Below are 27,763 nucleotides of genomic sequence, written 5' to 3'. Positions count from 1 at the left end.
TGTGCTACAATACGAGCATTCTTCCTTCTGGTAGAACTATGTTTTAGCAATAATGCCTTATCTTCGGCGTTATGTGAACCTATATGAAAACCGTTCACGAGAAGAACCAGAACGAAAGTCTCGCTGTCGTGCGGTAACATACTTTATTCTGTTCTTTTTTCTCCCTAGCAAAGTACACTGGACAATATACTAGACACGCACATGAAACCGCAGGCTAACGCAGTGTAACACCGCCTCTAGCCTTGATAACAACCTTAATTCGGCGAGGAAGAAGGTTCGTAAGTTTCTTTAGGTGTGCTATATCCAGCCGAAACCATGCGCCAAACTGCACGCATGCCGACTGCTAAGTTTCGCCTGCTCTTCCAAATACGCCCGTACATTCTGAGGGATTAAGATTGGCTGATTTAGCGGTGAATCGACGTGCAATAGTGTGCATGAATGTTCGCCAAACCAGAAACGTACGCATGCAGTTCGGTGAACACGGCCGCTTTGTCGGAAAACGATAATGTCCAAAGAATACCAATCATAAAGATACAGCAGAATGGGCGACACTTGGTAACCGAGAAATTGTAATAAGCGTCCCGGTTCATGTTAGAGGTAATTTGAATCAATGGGTCCAAGTCACAGTCTGAAAAATACCTCCAAAACACCACAGAAGCAATTCCGGCCGCATACAGGAGGGTAAACGCTCCACCGGGCTGTCGGTGCACCATTTGAAAAGGCGTCACCTCGCTACTCGTCCACCCACACTAGTCGTTTCCAGTCAGTTACTGTCCAGTTTCCGTGTAGGTTGGCCCACTGAAAACGTCTGACTTTATGTTCCGTCACAAGCAATTACCTATCGCGACGTATCCCATTGCAAATGCCCACTGTACGTAGTTCCCTCCGCAATGTTCGCAAATAAACTGGTTGACACGGACCTGCCTTCAGTAGCGGCAGCAAGTCCTGTCGACACGAGGAACAAAGATTAAGGTTTAACGTCCAGTCAACATCTAGGTCATTAGAGAAGGAGCACACACTCGGAATGTTTATTTGTGGCGTATGGGAAGTTGTCGAACTTGAGAGATTGTAGCAGGATGAAAGATGATTTAAACAAAATTACCAGTTGTTGTGATGAATAGCATCTAGCTCTGACTATAGGAAAATGAAAGTTAACGCGGATGAGCAGGAAAAAAAAACCATAATGTTCAGATACAGCGTTGGTAGCGTCCTGTTTGACACAGTCACGTCATTTAATTATCTGCCCGTGCCGTTGCAAGGCAATATGTGAAATGGAACAAGCATGTGAGGATTGGAGTAGAGACGGTGAATGGTCGACTTCGGTTTATTTGGAGAATTTTAGGAAAGTGTGGCTTTTGTGTAAAGGAGACGGAAAATAGGACGCTAATGTGACCTGTTCTTGAGTACTGCTCAAGTGTTTGGAATCTCCACCAGGTTCGATTAAAGCAAGACATCGAAACAATTCAGAGGCGGGGTGCTAGATTTGTTACCAGCAAGTTCGAACAATACGCAGATATGACAGAGATGGGACTCAAATGGGAATCCCTGGAGGGAAGACGACGTTCGAACTGCCTAGGAGAAAGGTGTCCAACCTTTTAGCTTACTTGAGCCACACTGGGAGAAGATGAGAATTTTCCGGACTTATATTTGCCATTAACAATAAAAATAGGATGGTCGGAAATATATAGCTAACGTACTGTATGAGGCCAGTAAAGTCTCTGAAATTGTGTCATTTCATGATATAGTTAACACAATTAAGTAATGTAGTATTAATTATTTTATGATCCCTTACTCAACGAAAGGGAAATGGAATTAACTTGACATTTTATATATGAATTTCATTAACGATTTAATAATTATAGAAGTAAGCAAAAATGACAGAATTAATGTGACATTAGAATTACGGTACTGTTAGATAGTACACACTGGCGGTAACTGCAATCCACAAGATGATTTCTAACTTCCGGCGACTTGTAGTGATCAGAACTAAGTTGAAAAACTTTCTTTATCACAATTTTATAGAAATAACTTAAAATTTCCTTGTAGGCTAAGTCTGTAAATTAATTGCTAGTTTCTCATTTGCAACTGAAGTAGCGTCCGAGTGACTGTCCGGTTACAAGAACAAAACTCAGAGGATTGATGTATAGCACGAGCAGCGATGTTCAGAATGTGACGGATCAATGAGAGGACAGCATAGTGTGGCGGGAGTTCCAAATTAGAAATATTCAGAATGAGATTTTCACTCTGCAGCGGAGTGTGCGCTGATATGAAACTTCCTGGCAGATTAAAACTGTGTGCCGGACCGAGACTCGAACTCGGGACCTTTGCCTTTCGCGGGCAAGTGCTCTACTAACTGAGCTACCCAAGCACGACTCACGCCCCGTCCTCACAGCTTTACTTCTGCCAGTACCTCGTCTCCTACCTTCCAAACTTAACAGAAGCTCTCCTCAATATCCTTTCTTTCAGAAGTGCTAGTTCTGCAAGGTTTGCAGGAGAGTTTCTGTTAAGCTTGGAAGGTAGGAGACGAGGTATTGGCTAAAGTAAAGCTGTGAGGACGGGGCGTGAGTCGTGCTTGGGTAGCTCAGTTTGTAGAGCACTTGCCCGCGAAAGGCAAAAACATTCAGTTTATCGTAACTTTACAGGTACGAAATTTTACGGACTTTTTTCTTAATCATCGTATGATAGATGCTCGCTTCTTGGGACGCACAGATACTTGATTTGGGCTGCATGCGTGCCGCGGGCCGCAGGTTGGTCACACCTGGTGTAGGCTCGTTTTATTATCACAGTCCTTATGCCGTGTTGTATAGCTGCAAGTGATTTACCATTTCTTGTAGAGACTTTGGACAATCCGCGTTGATACAGCAACAAAACGGAAAACTTCACTAACGGTGTGACCGTTGTCACGACCAAATATGATAGTTCCTTTCTCACATCCCGTCGCGTCGACTCTCTTATTGGACTGATTCCATACAACCGACTACCACAAACAGATTGATTCAATGCCATGACCTGCGTAAGTGCTGGAGGGTCACATGACCGTCATAAAACAATACATCACGAAATTTAGGAGGGTCACATGACCGTCATAAAACAATACATCACGAAATTTATTACTGCAGTTCTCATCGTTTTAAATAGATGGAGAGGGAGAAAGCAAACGAAATATACGACAAACGTGCATTTCACTGTAGTAATACGGAAGGTGCCACTCTTTTCCTCTCATTAACTAATTAGTTATGGAAACGAAGCTTGTCTGGATATAAATACGTTACTAAGGAATCATAAGGTTAAGAGAGAATGTGATGTTCTGACACTGCTGACGGGCCTAGTCAGAAAAGGCTGAGAAATGGAGCAATACTTATCGAACCACGCTGCCACTGACGAAAGCGCAACTTCTCCAGAGAAAGAATGAAGAAGCACAGAGTGATGTTAACACACATCTTTCGAAGTATCGCCGATAAAAGAGGGGAAAGTTGGCAGAGAGTATGTCACACAACCTCAAACTGCAGCAGGCAGACCGCAGCAAGCAACAGTTTCGTGTGTGGCTTCGGCAACAAAGACAGAGTGAGAGTGAGAGTGAGAGAGAGAGAGAGAGAAGTCTGAGAGCTTCCGACGGAACACGTACTCCGTCAACGTCTGCCCCGCGTCGCATTCTGTATGGATTATGCAGCGCTGCCTCCCACTCCCCCCTTCTGCTCAACGACGACCACTTCGCTTCATTGTCTGACCAGTCCAGCAACTCAATAACACACAAAAGGACGGCGCGGCGCATCCAATCGTTTTAATGGCAATTGCTTACTTATGCATTCCACATGCGAAATTTTCGTAGGAATGGCCAATCCACAGAATGGCGTGTGTTTCTTTCCTCCGCGGGGCACTCTCTTGGAATCACTAAAACCTTGACGAATGGCTATCACAGCGACAACCCGCTTGACGGACAAACTTCGCAGTCACAGTGCCCTGGGCCGGCATACGTAAGCGCAAATCTCTTCAGACTTTTCCAGTCTTTAGAGCATAAAAATTACATTGACTTCTTTGTTCTCTGCTTCTGGATAAAATACTGTGAAAACATAAAAAACTTTTATAATTATCTTCTTCATGCTAGTACTTTCATCTACTGAGAGACCTCTTCGCTAAAGGTTCCTTCGTTTTCATTAGCTAGGATAACATCAGCTTTGACATGCTTATGGCTTCTGGTTCGTAAGTGCTTAATTCAGATCCCGATTCTGTAAAGAACTCTCGTTGTGGCATACATATAAAAATTATTTAGTCACAGAGAACCTAATTGCAAAATCGTGCCGCGCGGGATTAGCCGAGCGGTCTTAGGCGCTGCAGTCCTGGACTGTGCGGCTGGTACCGCCGCAGGTTCGAGTCCTCCCTCGGGCATGTGTGTGTGTGTGTGTGTGTGTGTGTGTGTGTGTGTGTGTGTGTGTGTGTGTGTGTGTTTGTCATTAAAATAATTTAGGTTAAGTAGTGTGTAAGCATAGGGACTGATGACCTTAGCCGTTAAGTCCCATAAGATTTCACACACATTTGAACATTTTTTACAAAATCGTACGCTTCAGTTAAATTCCAATTCTTCTCCATATGTTGCATGCAGTCTATAAATACGGTATAATAAACTCAGCCACATGACTTGCGCAGCTATGCGCGATGAAACTTCCACCTCAATATACTGCGTAACTGTTTCATCTCTCTCGGACTGCCTTTTAGGCAGGCAGCGTGGGTGCATCAGAGGCATTATAAATGCAGAGAAGAAGAAATTTGTCTGTTTGACGGTGGGAATAAAAGTCCTAACTCCTAACAGCTTTATATGTAAACTTGCCTTATGTTTTGTAGGACAGAGTTAGGCTTTGTTTTCTGAAAGGGTGTTGAAAGGTTTGAAGATGACTGAGTTTCAAGTAATTGTAAAGTTGTTAGCTTTGAAGAAAATAGCAGGGAAAGTAAATTAAGAACAACAATCTACATTTTTGTCCATTTTTAAAAGAAAAACAATTATTGGTTCTGTCAAATTATATTAGAAGAAAAATTTTATTGACTTTACATTTGCAGTGACCCATCAATAACGGCCATTTCCACACGGGGGGAAAACTTCTCGTTTCTCCGCCTTTTATAGCCAGTGATACATACCTCATCTTCGTTTTGACATAAAAAATTATCGCTCTTCTCCTCCTGCAGTGCTTCACTAAGCATGGTACTGTTGCCTCTAAGTGACTGTCTCCTACCGATCTTACAACTGCGCTACCCAGTTTAACTTGGACTCCATATCACGATGCAGCTTCACATTTTTCACATTAACGAACAATTGTCAGAGGTGAACGAAGCAATAAGGAGTAGAAAAAATATAGGACTGACTTGGGACCGAAACTGGGACAGTTGGATTTCAAGTCTGGCACTTTTCCCTCTAGTCACTTGGCTTTTCTGTATCTAAATGCCGGCCATTGTGGGCGAGCGGATCTAGGCGCTTCAGTCCGGGACCGAGCTGCTGCTACGGTCGCAGGTTCGAATCCTGCCTCGGGCATGGATGTGTGTGGTGTCGTCATGTTTAAGTAGTTCTAAGTCTAGGAGACTGATGACCTCAGACGTTAAGTCCCACAGTGCTTAAAGCCATTTGAACCATTTGCATCTAAATATATCCAGAGATTATATATGTAACAGTATTCTCAGAGCAAACACCAATATGCGTCACTTTAAGTAAACTTCAACATGCAGTACGGAAGAACATTCGCTCTTTTACCTGAAATAAGTGCTGCCGTTATTAGCGATATTGACTGATACGCGTTTTGACGTGACGAGTCCACAACTTTGCATCCGCTGGTCGCTTATGCTGCGGCCAAATAACCGTTTCCTCCGTTCTCTGCTTACTTACATGATTTCAACGTCACTGCCCTGACATCTATTTCCTAAATCAATCCGACGCAATAATCAAACAAACTGGAAAATATCATCTTTGACGAACTACAACTTCAGAGAGAACCACCAGTAGCCGAGGGTGTAGAGTCGTGGTCTAGTGGTTCGATTCTCTGAAGCATCAACATTTTTCAAACGTTCATTTCAAATCTATATTTATTTACGAACAAAAATGTTAATAAATTACATGAAAATAAATTAAAATTTGATACAGAAATGGGAAATGCATGCGTGTTAAAAGAAAAATTTATACGTGTCAAGAATTGTGGTGAGTATCTCTAAACAGAAATGTATTCATTTTCTATTCAATGTTTCACACTTTTGCACCAAATTTTAATTTTTTACGCGGCTAATAATAAAAAAGTCTAACGTTATTTTTACTAAAAATTATGATTCAGTATTTGTTAACTACATTTCCACTTGGAAACGAATATAAAAGCGGACTCCAAAGAGTAAATTATACATTAATATGTCGAACGAGTAACTTCCATTGAATATCCCACTACAATTCAAAGTGACACAGATACATGACACTATTTTTCATTTTAGTCACAAAATCTGTGGACGTTCTACCAATCGTTGATAGAAATACGTTCCTTGGTCACGGAGCCATTCGAGAACTGTACGTACGGCATCAGAAGTGTGTGCAGAAAACTCAGAACGTGTACGGTGTTCTGACAACGTTCCATTGTTCTTGCGCAACGATCTTAGCGTCAGAAGACATGAATAACTTTCTTTTCAAGTGCTCTCGTAGAACTGAAACAAAAATTTAAAAAATGTTGCGACTACCTAGGAATGAAACAGTGACTTTGTGATCACTAGACCTCCACGCTACGCCCACAACTGTTGGCAGCTCTGATTAATTTACGACATGTTTTAAAGTCTTCGATAAGGATAGAAGCTGAAGCAATGAATTAAAATTTGTGTCACAGCCACGTCTTGGACTCAAGTCTTTTATTTACTAGTCCAATGTGTTAATCACTACACCACCATAGCACTGTGACTACCATAGATGTGCAGACTACCACAGTCAAATGCGCTGTCTAACAGAAACTTGAATTCAGACCTTCGGCCCATTTTCCCTTTCTTAAGTCGTCATTATTACCGAGGCTCTCTGACATTGGAATAGCGCCCCAGCTTTGCACGTAATGCGAAAATTTTGTCTGTACCTCAGGTATAGGTCATTTGGTGATCTGAAGGAATTATATTTTCCTGGAGCAGTGTAGCGACTGTTGCACCACCTCATTCGTTAGTTGCAGTTTAATGTTTTAATGTGATGCCGAAAAGTATGAAATATAAAAGAATAAAATAGTCAGTGAGAATAGTGTTTTGTGTGAGGGTGTCCAGCCAGTTTTTCGTCTACTTGAAAATTTTAAAATATATGTATCTGATGCAGTTACATTTTCATGGAGACTTATGAGTTTCAACTTGATCTTCGGTAAGGATAGAAGCTGAAGCAATGAACTAAAATTTGTACCACAGCTGGGTCTTGAACCTGGACCTCCTTACTAGGCAGATGTGCTGACCGCCACATCACTGGAGCACTGAAGCTACCACCGCTGCGTGGACTAACCTCGTCCAATGCCCTACCTAACACAAACTTCAATTCACACATTCAGCGCATTTTCGCCTTCTTACATTTCCGTATTGCCAAGGCTCTCGACACTGGAATAGCACCCCAGCTTTGTATGTAATGGGGAAGTCCTGCGTGTACCTCAGGCGTACGTGATTTATTGATCTGATGGAATTAAATTTACCTGAGATGTTGTTGTGGTCTTCAGTCCTGAAACTGGTTTGATGCAGCTCTCCATGCTACTCTATCCTGTGCAAGCTTCTTCATCTCCCAGTACCTACTGCAACCTACATCCTTCTGAATCTGCTTAGTGTATTCATCTCTTGGTCTCCCTCTACGATTTTTACCCTCCACGCTGCCCTCCAGTACTAAATTGGTGATCCCTTGATGCCTCAGAACATGTCCTACCAACCGATCCCTTCTTCTAGTCAAGTTGTGCCACAAACTCCTCTTCTCCCCAATTCTGTTCAATACCTCCTCATTAGTCATCTGATCTACCCATCTAATCTTCAGCATTCTTCTGTACCACCACATTTCGAAAGCTTCTATTCTCTTCTTGTCCAAACTATTTATCGTCCACGTTTCACTTCCATACATGGCTACACACCATACAAATACTTTCAGAAACGACTTCCTGACACTTAAATCAATACTGGATGTTAACAAACTTATCTTCTTCAGAAACGCTTTCCTTGCCATTGCCAGTCTACATTCTGTATTCTCTCTACTTCGACCATCATCAGTTATTTTGCTCCCCAAATAGCAAACCTCCTTTACTACTATGAGCGTCTCATTTCCTAATCTAATTCCCGCAGCATCACCCGACTTAATTCGACTACATTCCATTATCCTCGTTTTGCTTTTGTTGATGTTCATCTTATATCCCCCTTTCAAGACACTGTCCATTCCGTTCAACTGCTCTTCCAAGTCCTTTGCTGTCTCTGACAGAATTACAATGTTATCGGCGAACCTCAAAGTTTTTATTTCTTCTCCATGGATTTTAATACCTACTCCGAACTTTTCTTTCGTTTTCTTTACTGCTTGCTCAATATACAGATTGAATAACATCGGGGAGAGGCTACAACCCTGTCTCACTCCCTTCCCAACCACTGCTTCCCTTTCATGTCCCTCGACTCTTGTAACTGCCATCTCCTTTCTGTACAAATTGTAAATAGCCTTTCACTCCCTGTATTTTACCCCTGCCACCTTTAGAATTTGAAAGAGAGTATTCCAGTCAACACTGTCAAAAGCTTTCTCTAAGTCTACACATGCTAGAAACGTAGGTTTGCCTTTCCTTAATCTTTCTTCTAAGATAAGTCGTAGGGTCAGTATTGCCTCACGTGTTCCAACATTTCTACGGAATCCAAACTGATTTTTCCCGAGGTCGGCTTCTACCAGTTTTTCCATTCGTCTGTAAAGAATTCGCGTTAGTATTTTGCAGCTATGACTTATTAAACTGATATTTCGGTAATTTTCACATGTGTCAACACCTGCCTGAGATACAGGCAGAATTTTCCCATTACGCACGAAGCTGTAGTGCTATTCCAATGTCGGAGAGCCTCGGCAACACTGACAATTTAAGAAGAGGAGCGTGGGCTGAATGTGTGATGAACGTTGTGTTAGGAAGGGCAATAGAAGAGGGAAGTCCGTGCTCTTATGGTAGCCATCACGCTACTGTTGTGTAGTGGTTAGCACATTTGTCTAGTCAGCAGGAGACCTGGGTTGCAGTCCTGGCTTTGGCACAAATTTTCAGTGTTTCAGCTTCTATCCTTATCGAAGATAAAGTTGAAACTCATATGTTTCCAGGAAAATGCAACTGCATCAGATCCATACGTTTCAAAACGTTACGAAAAAAAAAAATACTGGCGGGCAGCCTCACACGAAACTGTGTCCTAGCTGACTCTCTTATTCTTTTATGTTTCATACTTCTCGGCATCACATTAAAACATTACAATGAAACTAATGAATCAGATGGTGCAGCAGTTGGCACACTGGATTCGCATAAAACGAAGCGCGTAACTCAAATACCCACATGGTAAATCAGATTTGGGTTTTCTGCTGCGTCCCTAAATCTAGAAGGGGAACTTCGGGATGGTTCATTTGAAATGCAGACGACCGATTTCTTCCCCGTCGATGTCCGATTTGACTTTCCTCTCCATCTTTAATTATCTCGTCCTTTTCTTTTCTTTCTTACACTGTGTTTATTTCTGCGAAATCGTATCCGTATTTCTCTAACTCGGTGCGAGACCTCGATGAACTATCTACCAGCATAGTTCAAAATGTGACCAACAAGTTATCACGTAAAGGGAGCTGTCGAGTATGTAACTGTTGTGTAACGACATGCCAAATCCTTAGTTAGTGAATGAGTTTGTAGAGTTAAAAAATGTTAGAGAAATTCTAGAGCCCGTAATAACAGAGTATCTCAGTCTCAACAATATTAATCTCAACTTGAAGCTAATAGAGGAGTGCGTTATTTATTCTTATTCTGTTAACGGTCAATGAACGGGAATCAGCCTGACAGGCTACAATCGACGGGCCGTGTTAACTCCAAGCACGCTATTTCCGTGCGATTAACGGGGGCCTATTAAGCACGGAGCGTTAACGCAAACAGCTAATTAAGATTATCAGCCGAGCAGAGGAATATGTGAGATCACATCCGATACATGAGGGATATCCGGAAAGTACACAGAAAGCCATCTGAAAAATATTCTGAAGCTCTTATCTTTTCGTATCAGCTTGATGTATGTTTGCAAAATGCCCCTTGTTACTTATCAACTTAATTACCATCGATTTTACTACAATTTATGAGTTTGCGTACGAGTCTTTTTTATGTGTGTATTCCAGCGTAATCATGCTAGTGCCACAAGCGCTTAATAACCGCCTTTCCAACCTCAAATTTCCATCCGTCCAATAATTTCTTCCTCTTCGAACATGACGCACCGTTGTTGGGCACAAGACTGAGATTGTGCGATATGTACGACTACCCACCGACACCCCCCCCCCCCCTTTTCTTCTTTAGTTATATTATAATTATATTACGTTGTAGTCAACGCTGACAAAATCGTAAAAAGTAGAGCTCAAGCGAACTATTTTTAACAGTCGTCTTCCTCCGCGTATCGATCGAGAATGGACCAGGAAATAGGGGCCAGTGATAGTGACACATCAGGTACCCTCCGTTATCACTACAACGTGGCCTGCGGAGAACAGATGTTCAACTTGACAGTCAAACTGTTAGAGTGATACACGTAACTGAAAAGAGTGCGCTTAAAAGACGAGGTCCCCAACGGTGGGATCGACTTTTTGAAACCATCTATAAGGCGATGCAGATTAAGATCCCAGGTATCACGCACTGCAGCCATTCATCCTCCTGGGCCCTCGTTTACGAGTGATTGTCGGAAAAAAACTCGGAATTTTGCGTGATACTCAATAACATTAAAAAGGGACATTTTAGATTAACACGTTGTTTGTTGTAGTGGCTAGGATACCAATTTCCCACGCAGGAGGTTGTGGGTACCAATCTCGTCTGGTGCAATATTTTTTTATTTTTAAAACTTTATCGAAATGACTTTGATCATCTTTATTCAAATAATTGGTTAAAGTGTAGTCTTTTATTTCTATTTCTTTGGCACATCATTTTAATCACTGTATTAACTTTTTCATTAGTTGGATTTCCTCTTTATATCATTCTTTTTACAACAGGAATTTTTGTGAATAAAAATTTGATTATATTTATCCATTAGAATATTCAATTACTTGAAAATTCCGATCTATTAGTTAAAGAACAAAAGACGTAATAATCTATTTATATTGACTGTGCAATAGTATGAAAATATATTTTTCGTTACCAGATGTACAATTTTTTGCACAGTAATCGTTATACAAAGATTTAAAATATAACCTAAACATCTATTTCACTATGGGCAAAATAACACAGATGAAAATTTAAATGAAAGAAGGTTTTATAAGTAAAACGAAATTCAAACCAAATGAGAAACAGATACAATGAACGCAGTAATGTGGACGAGAAAACAGGGTGATAAAGCAAAAGAAATTAAATCGCAATTAAGGCACAAAATTAATTGAAAACACATGAACAAAGATTTCAAGTGGAAAAATAATGACAGGAAGAAATATGAGAGCAAATGAAGAAGTTGATATTATGATTAAAATTATGTGACAAAGGATTGGAAATAAAATATTACATTTAAATCAATTAATTGAATAAAAATGATGATCAAAGTTATTTCGATAAAGATTTTTTTTTTAAATTATTGCGCTTGACGAGACTGGAACCTACAATCTCCTGTGTCGGAAGTTATTATCCTATCCACTACACCACTCAAGTAGTCTACATGACAAGAATTTTTGAACGTTATTGAGCATCACGAAAATTCCAAAATCTGTTTCGTCAATTACTCGAATGGGTGCAGTGTGTGATACCTGGGATCTTAACCTACATACAAATATAGATGCTTTCAAAAAGTCGATCCCACTGCTAGGCGATTCGTGGCAGTATTGATCTATACGTAGTACTACATTAAACGTCCCCCTCCACATTTTTCGGTCTGTATGTGAACGCTGATCTTAAGAATTACTATAGGAACTTTGATACAGTTCTTACTAACAGATAGACTGATTCACGGCGAAGGTTTGTGGTAGTAATCTACCACCCCTACGCAGACAAGTTGTCCGTTCGTAGATACTTTGTGCTACCTGTGCGAAGCGTGGCCGGTCGCTGGTGTTAACATAAAATGGAATGTAGTTCTATCGTGGATAAAGAACGAGGTTATTATGATTTAATGTTCTGATACCGCAAAGGCCATTAGTGGCGAAATAAGAGCTCCGATTTCGACAAGGCGAAGCAAAAAACAGGCCTCCACGTAACTGAAGCAACCACTGCAGTAATCGCCAGACATAATAAAGGAAAAAAATACTCTATTCCTACGCTAAAAATTGTCCAAGTGCAAGTAGAATTGGCGCATTGAGGGTTCCGTGCAGATTTAATAATGTATATAGATAGTTCATCTATCCTGGAAATAGAGAATCTCAACGATTTCTGCCTGTTACCGATATCGATTCTGGCGAGATAGTGGTCCGGTAAATTCCAAGACCGTATCGAAATCTGTACAGTAGTTCCTCATACAAAAAGAAGCGAGCACGGGACTTCAGTCTACATATGAAAGTAGTTTTACAAAACATTTTTATTTACCTACTAAAACATGACTACAACTTACACTTTATGTTTGCATGCAGTATGTTCGTCTATTACGCATTTGGCGCACGACGAATGCAACGTATGTTCAAACAGCAAAAGATATCGTTTACGTAAAATGATTACAATTTACCAAGTTGCAGGTTTTTTATTTTACTTGTACTGTGACACCTTGTTTCTTGCCGAATTTCATGATTGTAGATCATTGGGAAGTACCCGATAGGCTTTGATGGGCTAGTTTCCGAGTATCAAAATATGTGATATAAATGAAAGACACTTTTGATTGCAATGACTTAGGGACCCAAATTTGAACTTGATACACCAACCTGTTCCAGATAGAAAGGTGTCTTAGAACACGGACAGACCGACAGACGCATAAAAAATGAAAAAATGACCAAAGAAATGTTTTCTCGTGTTACGTAATTACAAATTCGCAATTTTCGAATTTTTTTCCTATACTTGCAGTGTAAGACCTTTTTCTTGCCAAATTTCTTGATTGGAGGTCAACGGGAAGCACCATACTGGTTTTGATGAGTGAGTATACGAGTGCAAAGTATGTAACATAAATGGCCTTCAGAATTTGTAACGGCATAGGGTCAGTAAACTAACTTTCCACGCGCTCCCATTTACAAACAGTTACATTATTGCACTTTTTATACACTTTTACGATTAGGTAAATAATATAAACCAAAATACCTTAATTACGATGGAAGGTGCTCAGTTTTGTGAATAAAACCGCCTCTATCACGTATCGTATGTCGTTATGCGTAACATCGTTTCGGATACTGCAATTATCTCAGCAAAACGGAGTTGCGAAACAATGTTCAGTGTTAGTATGAATAAAACTTATGCCTAATAGCGCATTAACTCAGTTTGAGTTGCTTTACAATTTATAACTTTTGATTTTTTAAGTTCAGTAGCCGAAAAGATCTTACGAGGGATGACATCTGTTTTGCGATCTAGACAGTCTTATTGAAAAAATATTCAAAATGATCGTGGTGTCGCACAAGAAACTTATTTTCTGTATTAGGAAGCTGCGCTCGCCAGAAATGAGCCTTTAAATATTCTGGGTACTTCCGTGTTGGGTGTGATACTTCTGTATTACGATCATTCGACAGTATGGGCTTTATGAGCGATGACTTAGTAACCACTAATCATTATCCTCGACCTCTTCGATCACCGGTGCTATCTGTTAACTAGAAAAGACATAAAAAGCTGAACGACGTACCAGCTAACAGCTGACGTCGACATGTTGTCCGATGGCAACTGAATATTACCTGCCTAAATTCGATCGCTGTTACTACGTTGATTCTGATTTACTCTGTGGTCATTCTCTGTCGCAGTATTGTACCGCATAATAGCGCTCAACGTTTTTCTTCGAAGTCTGGTTTTCACGACGAAGTCGTACGTTTTCAGAAGGCGCGGCGCCTATCTACAGCAACCTTCCATGTGGCCACAGAAGGTCGGTATACATTCACAAGCATTGCAGCAGATAGCCCGGCACATCCTGGCTCGTAGGCCCGAGCTGTCTTTTGCAACAGCCGCCTTATCTTGGCGGTGGAAACAAAATATGCTTTTAGTGCCTTGCTTATATAAGATTTTAGCGGTGGCACAGTGCAGTAAAGCGGGTCTTTGTGTCCCCCTGCTTTCTTCTCTCGCGACATTTGGCCGCTTTCAGTGCCTTCCTGATGTCTTTACCCCCTAACTGCCGACGGAGGATGGCTTCCTCAAGCAATCATGTCCCGTCGGCAAAGAGCAGCCTTTACCTGGACCAGCACGACTCAAAAGAGATGCAAAGAGCTCTGTTTTCTCAAGCGTCGGGTAACATGTTGAGAACCAACAATGTTCCTTGGCGTTAGAACGGCATACAAATTTGTGAGCAAAAAATCACCTTCTTAAAAAGAACCAAAAAAGAACACTACAACACATGGTCTTCTAGTCGCAAATAGTGGACAATAACCACTTACCTATTTTACGTCTTCGGCATCAGCATATGTCATTCCTTAAGGAATACATTTCTTGTCTTCTGTAACTAACCGTCAAATATTTTTATAGATACTGTTTCACCAGCTATGATTAAATATGCTTTTAAAACTGAATCGTATTAAGGGGAGCCGGAGGTGCCTATGATGCCCATGTTAAAATCACTAAGTTTGAGGAACATTTATGAATAAACTACCAAATAGAAAAATTTGAATTTTTTTACATATAGAGTGGTTTAGTATTGCAGTTATGACAGAGGGATTTTGGAGTATCTTTTCTAGTTTCCTTCCAATTACTTTTTTTTATTAATGACCCAAATTTTTTTACAAATAATTGCTTTATAATTAAACTGAAATGAAACAACTGAACATATTGCCAAATGGCTGTGTTACAATGTAAATTTGACCACTAGGAGTGCTGTATAAAAATTTCATCTCTCTAGCTTGAGTGGATTTTGAGAAAATGTTCCTTATATTCGAAAAATTCTAATTTACGGGAAATGGCTATCAAAGTTTCTCAATACATTCCTGCACTATAGGATGGATTATTAGGGTCTTCTTCTTCATCCTCCAAAAGCTTCCTCTTCTGTCTTCTTTTCTGGCCTGTTGTTCCATCATACTTCATATGTCTTTCTCTTCTTTCTGCTCCTCTTATCCTTTCTCTGTCAATATTTCTTAGTGCTCATATAGTGTTCACCCCAGCTGTAAATCCTAATGGCTTCAGAACTTCACACTTCACACTGTTCCCTTGGTTGTAGGTTGCTATTGCATCATAAATGCCAAAGTGCAGTGTTTTTATGCTTACAAACACCCTTTTAGGAATCACTTTCCAAATCAAATTGTTTATGCTCTCATTAGGATTCTGCGTCTTTCCGTGTAGACATTTGTGTAACAATTCTGGCTGTGCTAAGTCATGAAAAATTGGTTTTATTGCATTTATCACAGCTGCTGGCAAACCATGTTTGTGATCATAGTCCTTTTTTGCATTATATTTGCACCAGGAATCTTTTGGGCACAGGCTGTGTTGAGGGTATTCATTGGAAGAAGCAGTATGAAGGAACAATGCCCACACTGCTTTTCGCATGTCACTAACATTACTAGTATTTTGCCTTATAGCATACCCATAGTATCTCTGTAGACGTTCAATCACCTCATCTGTAAGCCTGCCTCTCCCTCCTACTGTCTTTCCATCACTGAGCTTACTTGAACCCAAAGTTTGTTTGAGCCTTCGAAGCCGTGCACCCATACGCTTTTGCACATGCCCAATGCATTCCAACTTTTCAACTACAAATTCATTTCTATATGGTTTCAGTTCCTCTATAGTCTTGAAACCTTTGGAGTCACCATCCCCAAGGTAGTATTTGTACATAAAGTTGTATCTGGAAACTGAACATTCAAAAATTTGTTTCACGCCATCCACTTCCATTGTTCCACTTGATCCACTAAAATTTGCCTCACAGGTTCCACTGTGCTCTCCTTTGATTTTATTTTTGCACCTACAATGTTTTGATAATATTGCAACATCTATCACTTTTGCACTATCACCACAAGTAGCAGTTACAATCCCATTCAGGGATTTATGACCCCTCTTTTGCCAGGAACCATCTAATGCCACTACCAAATCCCTAGAACCACCGTTCGTTTCTACAGATTCCTCCACTGCTTCCTTCATGGTTTTCAAAGCCACATCTTCAACAGAGGATCCTACCAGTTCACAGTAGTACCCAAATTTGCTTGGAGGCGATGGCAAGTTCATAATACCACAAAACAGTTTACCAGCAGCAGACCCTTTTCCAATGGATCGAAGACCATACACAAGTCGAACATCCACATCAAACACTCTAGATCGTCCATTTTCACCAAAGAGAGTGGCATGTGAATTGTAGAAAGTCACTTGATACTTGCAACATGCACAGATTATCTTCATCTCACAAGCTAAACCAAAGTGCTTTGTTATCTCTAGTCCCACTCCTACACTTGAACACATTTTGCACAGAACACTTTCTTTCAGCACAGAAGATAATAATCCAATATTCAGTACTTCGTTAATATCATCACTGTCACTAACATATTCACGAAATCTGTCACCTCCACCAGTCAGCTTCTTGCTAGAAGATGTCACGGGGCTATGGCCGGCCATGTGTTGCTTAGCAGAAGAACGCACTGTTTCAGTAATTGCAGTATCGCAACTTGGTATTAGTGTTAATTTTCTTTTCCCTGCATTCTTCCTCTTCTTATATACAGGGTTACTAAAACGTGGCATCGTAACCAGAACAACGCTTTACACAAGAAGTATAATACTACCAACAACAGGTGCAACACTGAACTAATTCGAAACGGTAAACAACAAAGAGACGATGTTCCGCGCTCTTAGCGCTTCATTTGTCACAGAAAACAATGTAGCCAACCCTTGCACACTCGCTGTATGCGTAACAGGCCGAGAAAATCCCAAGCAGTTCGCCAAGAAGTCACGACAGGGTGTTCGATACATTCAGCGGCCGCCCATTTCCTCTGTAGGCGTGGGGGAAAATGGTAATAACTCCACTTCTAGGGCGAGTAGAACAATAATTCAAAGTTTACATTAAAGAGGAATGTTCCAATTACTTTTCGGTAGCAAAAAAAAAAAATCGTAATTTTTTGGATTTGACCACCTCCGGCTCCCCTTAAACAAACGGGAAAATATTCATTTTAAAAATCTTAAACAGCTTCTTATACAGTTGTCTCTGCTCTTTTTAATACTAGAAGACTGATCTGCATCTGATCGACGCTTTAGACAGAAAGCAATTTGTTCACCATAACCTAGACTTTCATTTCATAAAGATTAGTTCTGATGTAACACAAGGCAAATTTCTTTACAAGATAAAAATTTCTACAAACTATCCGTCTCTTTTAATACAAATCATTTTATTTATTTGTACTTTATCAATGCTTATCGCGTGATTAGAGTTTTCGATTTTGCTTTCCTTTTCACAAATAAACTACAGAAAGTTAGCACCGCCCCTTATTCGGAACGACGTAATTAGTGTTGTGGGGTGGAGATGAAAACAAGGATAACGTAATTTAGTCGGATTAAATCAGAATTTGATTAGCAAATGAGACACATTTTTAAGTAATAGATGAGTTTAGCTATTTGTACTTCAGCAGATAGCATAAAAAAAAGAGATTGAAAAAAAAAACCAGCCAAAGCCTTTCTAGTACAGATAAATTTGTTAGCATCGAATGTAAAATTAAGTGTCAGGATATATTTTCTGAAGGTATCTGTCTGTACTGCAACCTTGTATGGGTGTGAAATATCAACAATAAGCAGTTCAGATAAGAAGAGAACAGAAACTTTTGAAATGTGATGTTACAGAGGAGTGCTGAAGACTGGATGAATATGTCAGACAACAAAGAAAAAGCTACTGAACCGAACTGGGGACAAAGAAATTTGTGGCATAACTTAACCACAAGAAGGGACCGGTTGATATGACACGTCCTAAGACAACAACTAATCGTCGATTTGGTAGAGGAGGTCATTCCGAGAGGTAAGAACTCTAGGCGGAAGCCAAGGTTTCACTACAGTAAACGGGTTTTAATGGACGAAGGCTGTAGTAGTAACAGAGAGATGAAGAGGCGTACACAGGATAGATTAGTGTGGAGAGTTGTATTAAAGTGGCATACTAACTGAAGGTCACACTGACGACACCACCACCACCACCACCACCACCACCACCACCACCAACAACAACAACAACAGCAGCAGCAGCAGCAACAACAACAACAACAACAACAACACCGGCTTCTGTAAGCAATTCCATCGAGTAAGAGCATTGTTCAACTTATTTTTTGATATACTTTTACAAACTGATGTATGTCATTCGATACGAAGGATTAAAACATCTAGGGTCACTAAATTACGTTTTAATTAATTACAAACTAAAGAAGTTCATTGATAACTTTCAAAAGACTTGCAAAAAACTGATTTCACAATTTTACTCCCCAAATTAAATGACACAGTCTGATATACCTAACCACGTCACTGCTCAGTTTTTATTTTGGCATATTTGTAGTGATATTTGTTTTTAGCCATTCCATCCTCATGTCAAGTTCACTGAAACAAAATATTATACACGTCAAAATCTAGGATTATTACAGAACTGTTTTCTTCCAAAGTACGACTACTCGTTCTTCCACTACTACTACTTCCACTTCCTTCCTTCCTTCCTTCCTTCCTTTCTTTCTTCGTTCTGCGCACACAAGGAGCGCATTTATGTTATAATACGTTGAATGTTACTGTCTTCTTCTCCTTCCAAAGTATCTCAATGAATTCGCTACGTCCTTTCTTCCGATCTTCCGACCATTTCTTCCTAGCCTTCTTTTTAAACTTCTACGTGACTTAATGTCTCATCGTTAGTGACGCCCAAAGGCTAGGTGATATTTTATGATTTCGTCAATGATCTTGACGTCTTTTAAGATTCTGTAGTTTCTTCGTGATAGTTAATTTTGATCTCTTTGAACTAGTTACGTTGAGTAATATTTTCGTTAGTCTAGTGTTGTCTATTCTATAAACATGGTCACAGAAAGTCATAAGTCTCTTATTGTAATTATTAGTATATTATGATCGCTATTTTTCATCTCATTCACCCAACTACGTAGCTAAAAGCTACACTTTCTACAAACTGCAATAATCTGAAGAAGAACTGAGACTCATCACTCATAATTTCGCTACGGAGAGATTCCAAAGCGTGCGAATAAAAGAAATTTCATACACGAAAACGTCATATATGTTTACTTACCTTTACGAGTCTTTAATGTCTAAACGTAACATTTTGTTGTCTGTGTTTACCAATTATGTAATATTACCTACATATACCACCATCTTAGTCAAACTCGTATTTCGTAAATACACAAATATAGGTATTGGGGAAGAATATACTGCTGGGTGCCTCACAAGGTAATGTTAGCCAATGAATTTCTCTTAGCTATGAAATCTTCACGGGTTCAGCCGAGTGGTGTCGTCTTCTAGTCGCAACGTTTCAATGCACTGCGTATCCACCATCTTCTGGCGAAGTGTCGGAATGCTGTCTGTCGCGCGCCTTTGTAGCCGCAATCGCAATGAATTTCTCCCCCCCCCCCCCCTACGCTAATACATTTTCCACAATTACATGTGGGGAATTTGGTCCACTTTAGTCTTATTTTGACAGCCCACAGAGTCTGAGTTAGTAAGCGAATTTCAGCGGTCCAACTGCTAATCTGCAACGCACATATAATATATCAACCTGTATTGTGTAACAGTTAAAGACTTCTTAGTGTATCTTCCACATATGAAAGTATCGTTGCTTTAAGTTTTTACAACTTCATTTAATTCGTAACTGCGGTGATATAATGGCCGTGCTTGCCGCCGCTGCACGCAACTTATCACTGATGTTTTCGCTCATTATTTATGTCTCAGAGAGAAGATAATTTAGGCGGTTCGTGTCGTTTGTCATCGCAGCACGACAGGAAAGAGTCCCACCACAAACTGGGCGAGGGAGGGACCGCTGGTTGTTAACCACCGCTAAGGAATTACTTGCTTCCTTCCCCTAAAAAACGGATACCGTTCCACAGCGGGTAATTTATCACTATGTAAGGCCTGTAAGCTGTGCATCGGGCATGAAAGTTTGATTCCATTTCTTGTACATATATCATTTCTCAGTCAACCACAGCACGTTAGCTCCGTATATCTCTGAACATGTACTGCTGACAACTGGTAAATACTAAAGTGTTATATATGTATTACAGTTTCTTCATGTTGGACACCACAGCCAAAATACTTCTGCGTTAACACGGCATGTTTCCTATAGAATGTCCAGCTTGACTCTTCTAAGCACCAACTGTAGAAGTGATCTTGATGGTATCTTGAGGTACTGTGCCGATTCTGTTTAGATTAGATTCAGTTTTCGTTCCATAGACCCAAAAAATGAGATGATTCTCGTGGGGTGTGGAATATGTCAGAACGTACAACACAAAATCATAAAACATTTGAATATATACTTACTACCTTGATCATTTGTCAGGAGATTGTCGAAATAGGTGAATATAACGCGGTGAACTGGAACAGCTAATATTTACAAAGTTAACACGCTGTCAGAGTGAAACACTGCCATGCAGTATTAATACATTTATCATACACAAAATACTTAATCTTGACTTTTGTGACCAAGTGCTGTCAAAACTGAAATCTAACAGATATTTTTACTTAAGCTGGCTTAAAAGTCTCTGTTAAGATATTCATCTATAGAGTAGAAGGATTTGATCAAAAAGACTTTCAAACTGTGTTTAAACCGCGCTTTATCTGAAACCAAGTTTTTAATGGTTGCTAGCAATTTATTGAAAATGTGTGTTTCTGAATACTGGACTCCTTTTTGGACCAAGAGAAGTGATTTTAGGTCTTTATGTAAATTGTTCTTATTCCTAGTATTGACACTATGTATTGAGCTATTGGTTGGAAACAGATATATACACCCTATCACTTGCAACAAGTTTCATTAAGGAATAAATATACTGAGAAGCTGTGGTTAGAATGCAAAGTTCCTTGAACATGTTTCTACGTGATGTTCTTGAATTTACACCACAAATGATTCTTACCGCAGGCTTTTACACCCTAAAAGCTGTTGCTTAGTTTGATGAGTTACCCCAGAATATGATCCCGTAGGACATGATAGAATGAAAGTAAGCAAAGTATGCAATCTTTTTTATATTTACATCTCCTACATCTGACATCATTCTCACTGCAGATACAGACTTGTTCAGGCGCTTAAGCATTTCTGTAGTATGCCCTTCCCAACTGAATTTATTATCGAGTTCTAATACCAGAAATTCAACACAGTCAAACTCTTCAATCTGCATGTCTCAAAAATATGTTATACACATGCTGGAAGGAAATCTCTTCCAGGTTCTGAACTGCATATAGTGGCTCTTCAAAGTTTAATGACAGTAAATTAGCTTTAAACCATTTATTAACGTCAGTGAAAATTTGATTAGCAGCTATTTCTAAATCTGTACTTGACTTGCTACTTATTCCAATGTTTGTATCATCTGCGGACAAAACAAACATAGCATTTGGCAATGTAACAGACGAGAGGTCATTAATGTACACAAGAAAAGCAATAGACCCAAGATGGAACCTTGAGAAACACCGTATGTAATTAATTCCCAATTAGGAACACCACATGTAATTAATTCCCAATCAGATGAAAACTGACTGCTTACTGCACAGGTATTTTGCAACGACACCCTTTGTTTCCTGTTAGATAGGTAAGACTCAGACAATTTCGCAGCACTGCCGGTGACACCATAATATTCTAATTTACTTAAGAGAATGTTGTGGTTCACATAGGCTAAAGCTTTGGACAGGTCACAGAAAATGCCAGTGGCCTCTAATTTATTATCTAATGAATTAAATACATTCTCACTGTAAGTGTAATTAGCTTTCTCTGTATCAGAACCCTAAATAAATCCAAACTGTGACTTGAACAATACATTATTTGCAGTCAGATACTCAAGAAGACGCTTAAACACAACCTTCTCAAATATTTTTGAGAAAGCCGGCAAAAGTGAAATTGGTCGATAGTTTATTGCTCTTCTTGCGAAGAGGCTTAACTACAGTATATTTTAGCACTTTGTAAATGTTCTGCTGATAAGAGATTGATTACACAAGTAACTTAATATTCAACTCAACTCGCATGAGCACTCTTTGATTAACTTCAGTGATATCATACTCACTAGAATATTTAGATTTTAAGGATTTTATGATGGATGCTACTTCTTTGGGAGACGTGAGTGTCATTTCCATTTTACTGAAGTCGTTTTTAAAGACAGGTCTCAGATTCTCCATTGCACTGTTTACCGAACTTGATTACCCCAAGCTTCAGTAACAGAAATGAAGTACTTGTTTAAGAGTTTGCAATACTAAATGCACTTATTACCAAAGTCTCATTTATTTTTAGAACTATCTGTTCCTCTCCCCTTTTTGGCCCCACCTATCTCTGTCTTCTCTCTGTCCCATACAATTTTTATTTTGTTGTCCAATGTAATTATCTCCTTCTCATAACAAAGTTGCTTCGATTTCTGGATTACTTCCTTCAATATTTTGCAGTATTCTTTGTAATGCATTACAACGCTAACATCAGAGCTGTTTCTAGATAGTTCTAGATGGTAGATACAGTCTCTTTTTTGTCCCACACGATATCTTTATTCCTTGTGTAATCCACGGCTTATATTTTTACTTTTGTATGATTTGAGTTACCCTTATGGGAAAACAATTTTCAAAAGTGGAGGTAACTTTATTATTGGATGTTTTGTATTTTCTATTTGAGTCAGATGTATTGTAAACACCTATCCAGTTCATGTCTTTGAGCAATTTCTTGAATTTATCAATATTTGACTTATTTATTACCCTCCTGTACTCAAATTTAATAGATTTTTCACCCTGACAAGTTCCAACATTTAACAAAAGGTGCTACATATCATGATCAGATAGCCCTTTTACTATTGGTTTTGTGATACGACTTTTCTCCCTAGATTTGTATACAAAGATATTATCAATAACAGTCCGAGAGCGTTTACATATCCTAGTTGCAAAATTCACAGTAGTAACTAAATTGAATGATAGTGTTACTGACTGCAATAATTGGTCACTAACAGAGCTTTTCAATAAATCCACATTAAAATCAAAAGCACTTACTATGAAATACTACTTCTGTTGCACAAGCTTGTAAGTGCTGCTATGAGCAAAATTTATTAATATCAATTTTCTTGAAATCAAAACAGTTTCTGACAAATGTGGCAAATCCTTTCTCCATATTTTCTCTAAAGAAATAAGAAGCCAGCTTGAATCCTGTCACATTTAACATGTCTACACCAGCGGTCACGTGATGTTCAGAGAGGCAGATTATATCAACTGGTTTGCTAAACTCTAATTCTTCAACACAAATAAGCAACTCATTAAGCTTACTTCTTAGTCCTCTGATACTCTGATGCAATAAGGATAGCTAATTTTGTGCACTGGCTGAATTACAACTGAATAAACCTAATTTTACTGTCAATTCTGGAGTATCTCTAGTTTCAATCAGACGCTGTCTGCATGAATTGTGTTGATATTAACCTGGATGGAGTTGTGCGTCGACTTAAATCCGCATTTGGCAGACGGATGTGCACTTGGGAACTATTAGTGTATCGTACGATGGAAGCATAACGTAGGTCTTGCCTTGTGCACTGTCTGTTGGAGTGTAGCCGCAACTCATTTACTCCTGAGTACTAGGCAGCCCGGCGCTCTTCTACGTATGGCCGTGATCCGTCTCTACTCATGAGCACGGCAGTTACACCGTCCGTCCAAAAATTTCCGAGGCCAACTTCATTCCCGGCATGTAAGCGACGTCAGCACAGCAATGGCGGTGGCAGCATGAAATGACAACTGTAAACACACGTATGCATTCGACCAGTCAGTTATGAGCAGACAGTGTGAAGTAGCGGGCGTAGTGTGCCAACGTTGTTGTGTCACAGATCGCAATGGAGCAATATCGCTAAAAAAAGTGTTTAGGACATTATTCAGGATGTTTTGACGAGAAAAATGCCTGCAACGTTTGTTCTCCATATTTTGATTCCCGAACAAAAACAATGACACGTGAACGCCTGCCGCTACTTGATTTAAATACAAAAAGTGGACAGCTATTTTTGGAAAAAAATCATGAGTGAACACACCTGGTGTTATCAACACGGACCCATCACAAAACGCATAAATTCACATGATAGGTCACAACATAATCGACAATCGAGGCGATGTTGACGGGGTAGTTGAACCATATCCCGAAAAAGAACTTTTCTGACAGTTTCACATGGTTGTATGAACGTTCTGTTCGTTGTAATCAAATGAAGGGAACTGTGTGGAACACGTGAAGCACTAAAACCACCATCTTAACTTTTCCCTGTTTTTTTTTTATTAATCGAATCTGTTAACTTTTTGGGCTGACGAGGTATATTGTATACTTATTGACACTCCTCCATGACGACCCAACAAGTTTTTGGCTTAAAAAACCATGTATGACTGTTTACCAAGAGGAATGTGCCATACTCACAAAAATGGTAAGAAAGACGCATGGTGAGCTAGCGCTCGTGATAGTTCACATTTTTACTGTTCATTAGTGCAACGACCCTCTATCAGTTTGTATTCATCTGGGTCCGGTTCGCCGTAATGTCATATAAGGACATTATATATTATGTTATGAGACAACATACGGAAATTGTCACAAGCCTCCCACACCACAACAGTATCTGGCATAATCAACACTATATAAACAATTGGATTAAATTATATAAGGGCGTAGAACCACATAAGCACGAATCATACAAGCAATATAATATAGCTGGTAATAACAAAGATACAACCTGCAGAATACCGTAGACGCAAACAGCATGTAACCACATACCATCGCTGACGCAACCGTCAATACAGCTGTCACGAAACGTCATTATGAAATAAACTTTCACAATCCGACAACCACACAAATAACTGCGTAACTGCTCCAGCAACAGTTTAACATCTACTATAACTCCGACAACGTGAAAGGAGCAAACTTATACAACAGTGTGACAGTAACTGAGTCGTCGATGTCATATGGATATCAAGGACCTGGGGCACGTAGCTAACTATAATTCTATATGTTAAATTATCTACTTAAAAATTTGAAATATTATATAAAATTATGCACTTTCCACAGATAACATGAAGATCATCATCACACCGAAATAGTACTATAATAATAAACAATGTAATCAAACACAGCAGTTTCCTGGTCTTGTAACATAATATATAATGTCTATATACGACCACAGTATCTATCAAATATACGAGTAAAGCACTTGCGCTCCATTTCTTACGAAGTGGAAATAATAATGCTACTCGCAAGCACTTGTTTCACATTTCCCTTTACTCTGTTTCCGCCTGGAGGAAGCACGTAATGACTTTGTCTTCCTCTTCGTTCCCCTCAGTTGAACATTGAGTGCTTCGCCAATGTCCTGCCAAGCATCATCCGTTTCTTCTCCATTTAGTGCAATGGATCTTTTGGATACCAAGAGCACCTGCGACCTCTATAAACTGCTGTTGTTACGTTACATTCTCCTGTGAACCCTTCATCTTTCACTTATCTCACGTTCAACAACAAACAAGCGCGAAAAACAACAGGCTTTGGAAGCGAGTACTCTCTGTGTTGTTTGCAATGAAGCGAGCGCCGATGCGTAGGGCACGCGACCTTCCGTTCACGATTAGCTGAAAGACTGATAACCAGCAGAAAACTATCGAACTTCTGCGAATAGGTGCGTTACGTTGTCACTGACTGAAGTATCGGTATCTATGGGATCGATAAATCGAAAATATCGAATGATTTGGCGGAAAACAGTAAAATTTCTCTACTAGTTTAGAGCGAGAGTAAATGTGTGCGTTAACAGTCAACACAAGAATAGTAGTAAAAACTACATTGTATGCGCAGTATATAATCAACATCTCAGATCTCGCAAACGCAGGCATCACTTGCAGTGAGCACAGCGATTTGTTTGACGATGGTGCTGTGCATAGCTCTGAACGTTTGACGTGATGCTAACACGTGATGATTATCTGAAGATTCTTTAGTTTTCGCAATGAAACTAATAATACAAAGTATTATTTTGTCCAAACTATCGATCGCTGCATCTCAGCTCGGCTATTGGAGAAACGAGTAGTTAGTCTAGTTCATGTTAATAGCCGCCAGATGTCAGTTGTCTTCTGTTTTGCTTGGTAACGGTCATTTTTTAAAATGGCTACTCCGCAACATAAATCATTATGTGTTCTCGAGTTTGCGAAGTACAATTGCAATTCCGTGATTACAGTGCAAGGATGTTCCAGGCTGAGGTACTAAATTGATCCTCCGAATGGGTGGAACATTTGCAGATAGTTTCGACAGTTTCTACATACAGGATGTGTATGTAAAGTAAAGAGTCCTGGTCGCCCTCACGTTTCTGAAGAAAATGTTGCACGAATTCAAACTGCTTTCTAACGTAGTCCTTCAAAATCAACTCGTCGTGCCAGTCGGGAGTTACAGCTGCCTACAATAACAATTTGGCGTGGTTGAGACGTCGGTTAGTTATGAAGCCGTACATCTTACAACTGTTACAAGCTCTGCGACCCGATGACAAACGCAAACGTGTGGCATTTTGTAACGAGATTCTCGATGCTATTGACAATGATAACACTTTCGCACAACGCATCGTATTCAGTGATGAAGCGACTTTCCATGTTAGTGGTCAGGTAAACAAACACAATGTTCGAATTCGGGGCCTACAGTATCCACATGCAGCCATTATACGAGATTCGCCCGACATATACGAGATTCGCCGCGCGGGATTAGCTGAGCGGTCTCAGGCGCTGCAGTCATGGACTGTGCGGCTGGTGCCGGCGGAGGTTCGAGTCCTCCCTCGGGCATGGGTGTGTGTGTTTGTCCTTAGGATAATTTAGGTTAAGTAGTGTGTAAGCTTAGGGACTGATGACCTTAGCAGTTAAGTCCCATAAGATTTCACACACACATATGCCGGCCGGTGTGGCCGAGCGGTTCTAGGCCCTTCAGTCTGGAACCGCGTGACCGCTTAGGTCGCAGGTTCGAATCCTGCCTCGGGCATGGATGTGTGTGATGTCCTTAGGTTAGTTAGGTTTAAGTAGTTCTAAGTTCTAGGGGACTGATGACCTCAGATGTTATGTCCCATAGTGCTCAGAGCCATTTGAACCAACACACACATATACGAGATTCGCCCAAAGTCAATATGTTTTGTGCGATATCCCGATCATCTATTTAGAGCCCATTCTTCTTTTGAGTGAAACACGGGTAACGGTCAGCAGTATCTAGCTATGTTACAAAACTGGTTGTTTCCGAGACTGCACAAAGGCAACTTCATTTTTCAACAAGTCGGGGCACCCCCTTACTGGAGTCGCCAAGTGCGTGAATATCTGAATGAAACTCTACCAAACCGTTGGATTGGTCGTCAAGGAGCTGGCGACTCAGCATGTCTCAGCTGGCCTCAACTGTCACCGGATTTGACACC

General features: G+C 40.0%; 1 protein-coding gene across 1 annotated transcript in view; it reads right to left on the bottom strand.

Annotated features, from left to right (window-relative positions):
- LOC124794768 (kalirin) overlaps positions 1–27,763 on the bottom strand; it is a 2,150,963-nt gene that overhangs the window by 1,688,677 nt on the left and 434,523 nt on the right. The gene's annotated exons all lie outside the window — the stretch shown is intronic.

This window comes from Schistocerca piceifrons, chromosome 4 (assembly GCF_021461385.2).
Source record: "Schistocerca piceifrons isolate TAMUIC-IGC-003096 chromosome 4, iqSchPice1.1, whole genome shotgun sequence".
NCBI lineage: Eukaryota > Metazoa > Arthropoda > Insecta > Orthoptera > Acrididae > Schistocerca > Schistocerca piceifrons.
The sequence above is the reverse complement of the archived record's forward strand: the minus strand, read 5'-3'. Positions and strand labels throughout refer to the sequence as shown.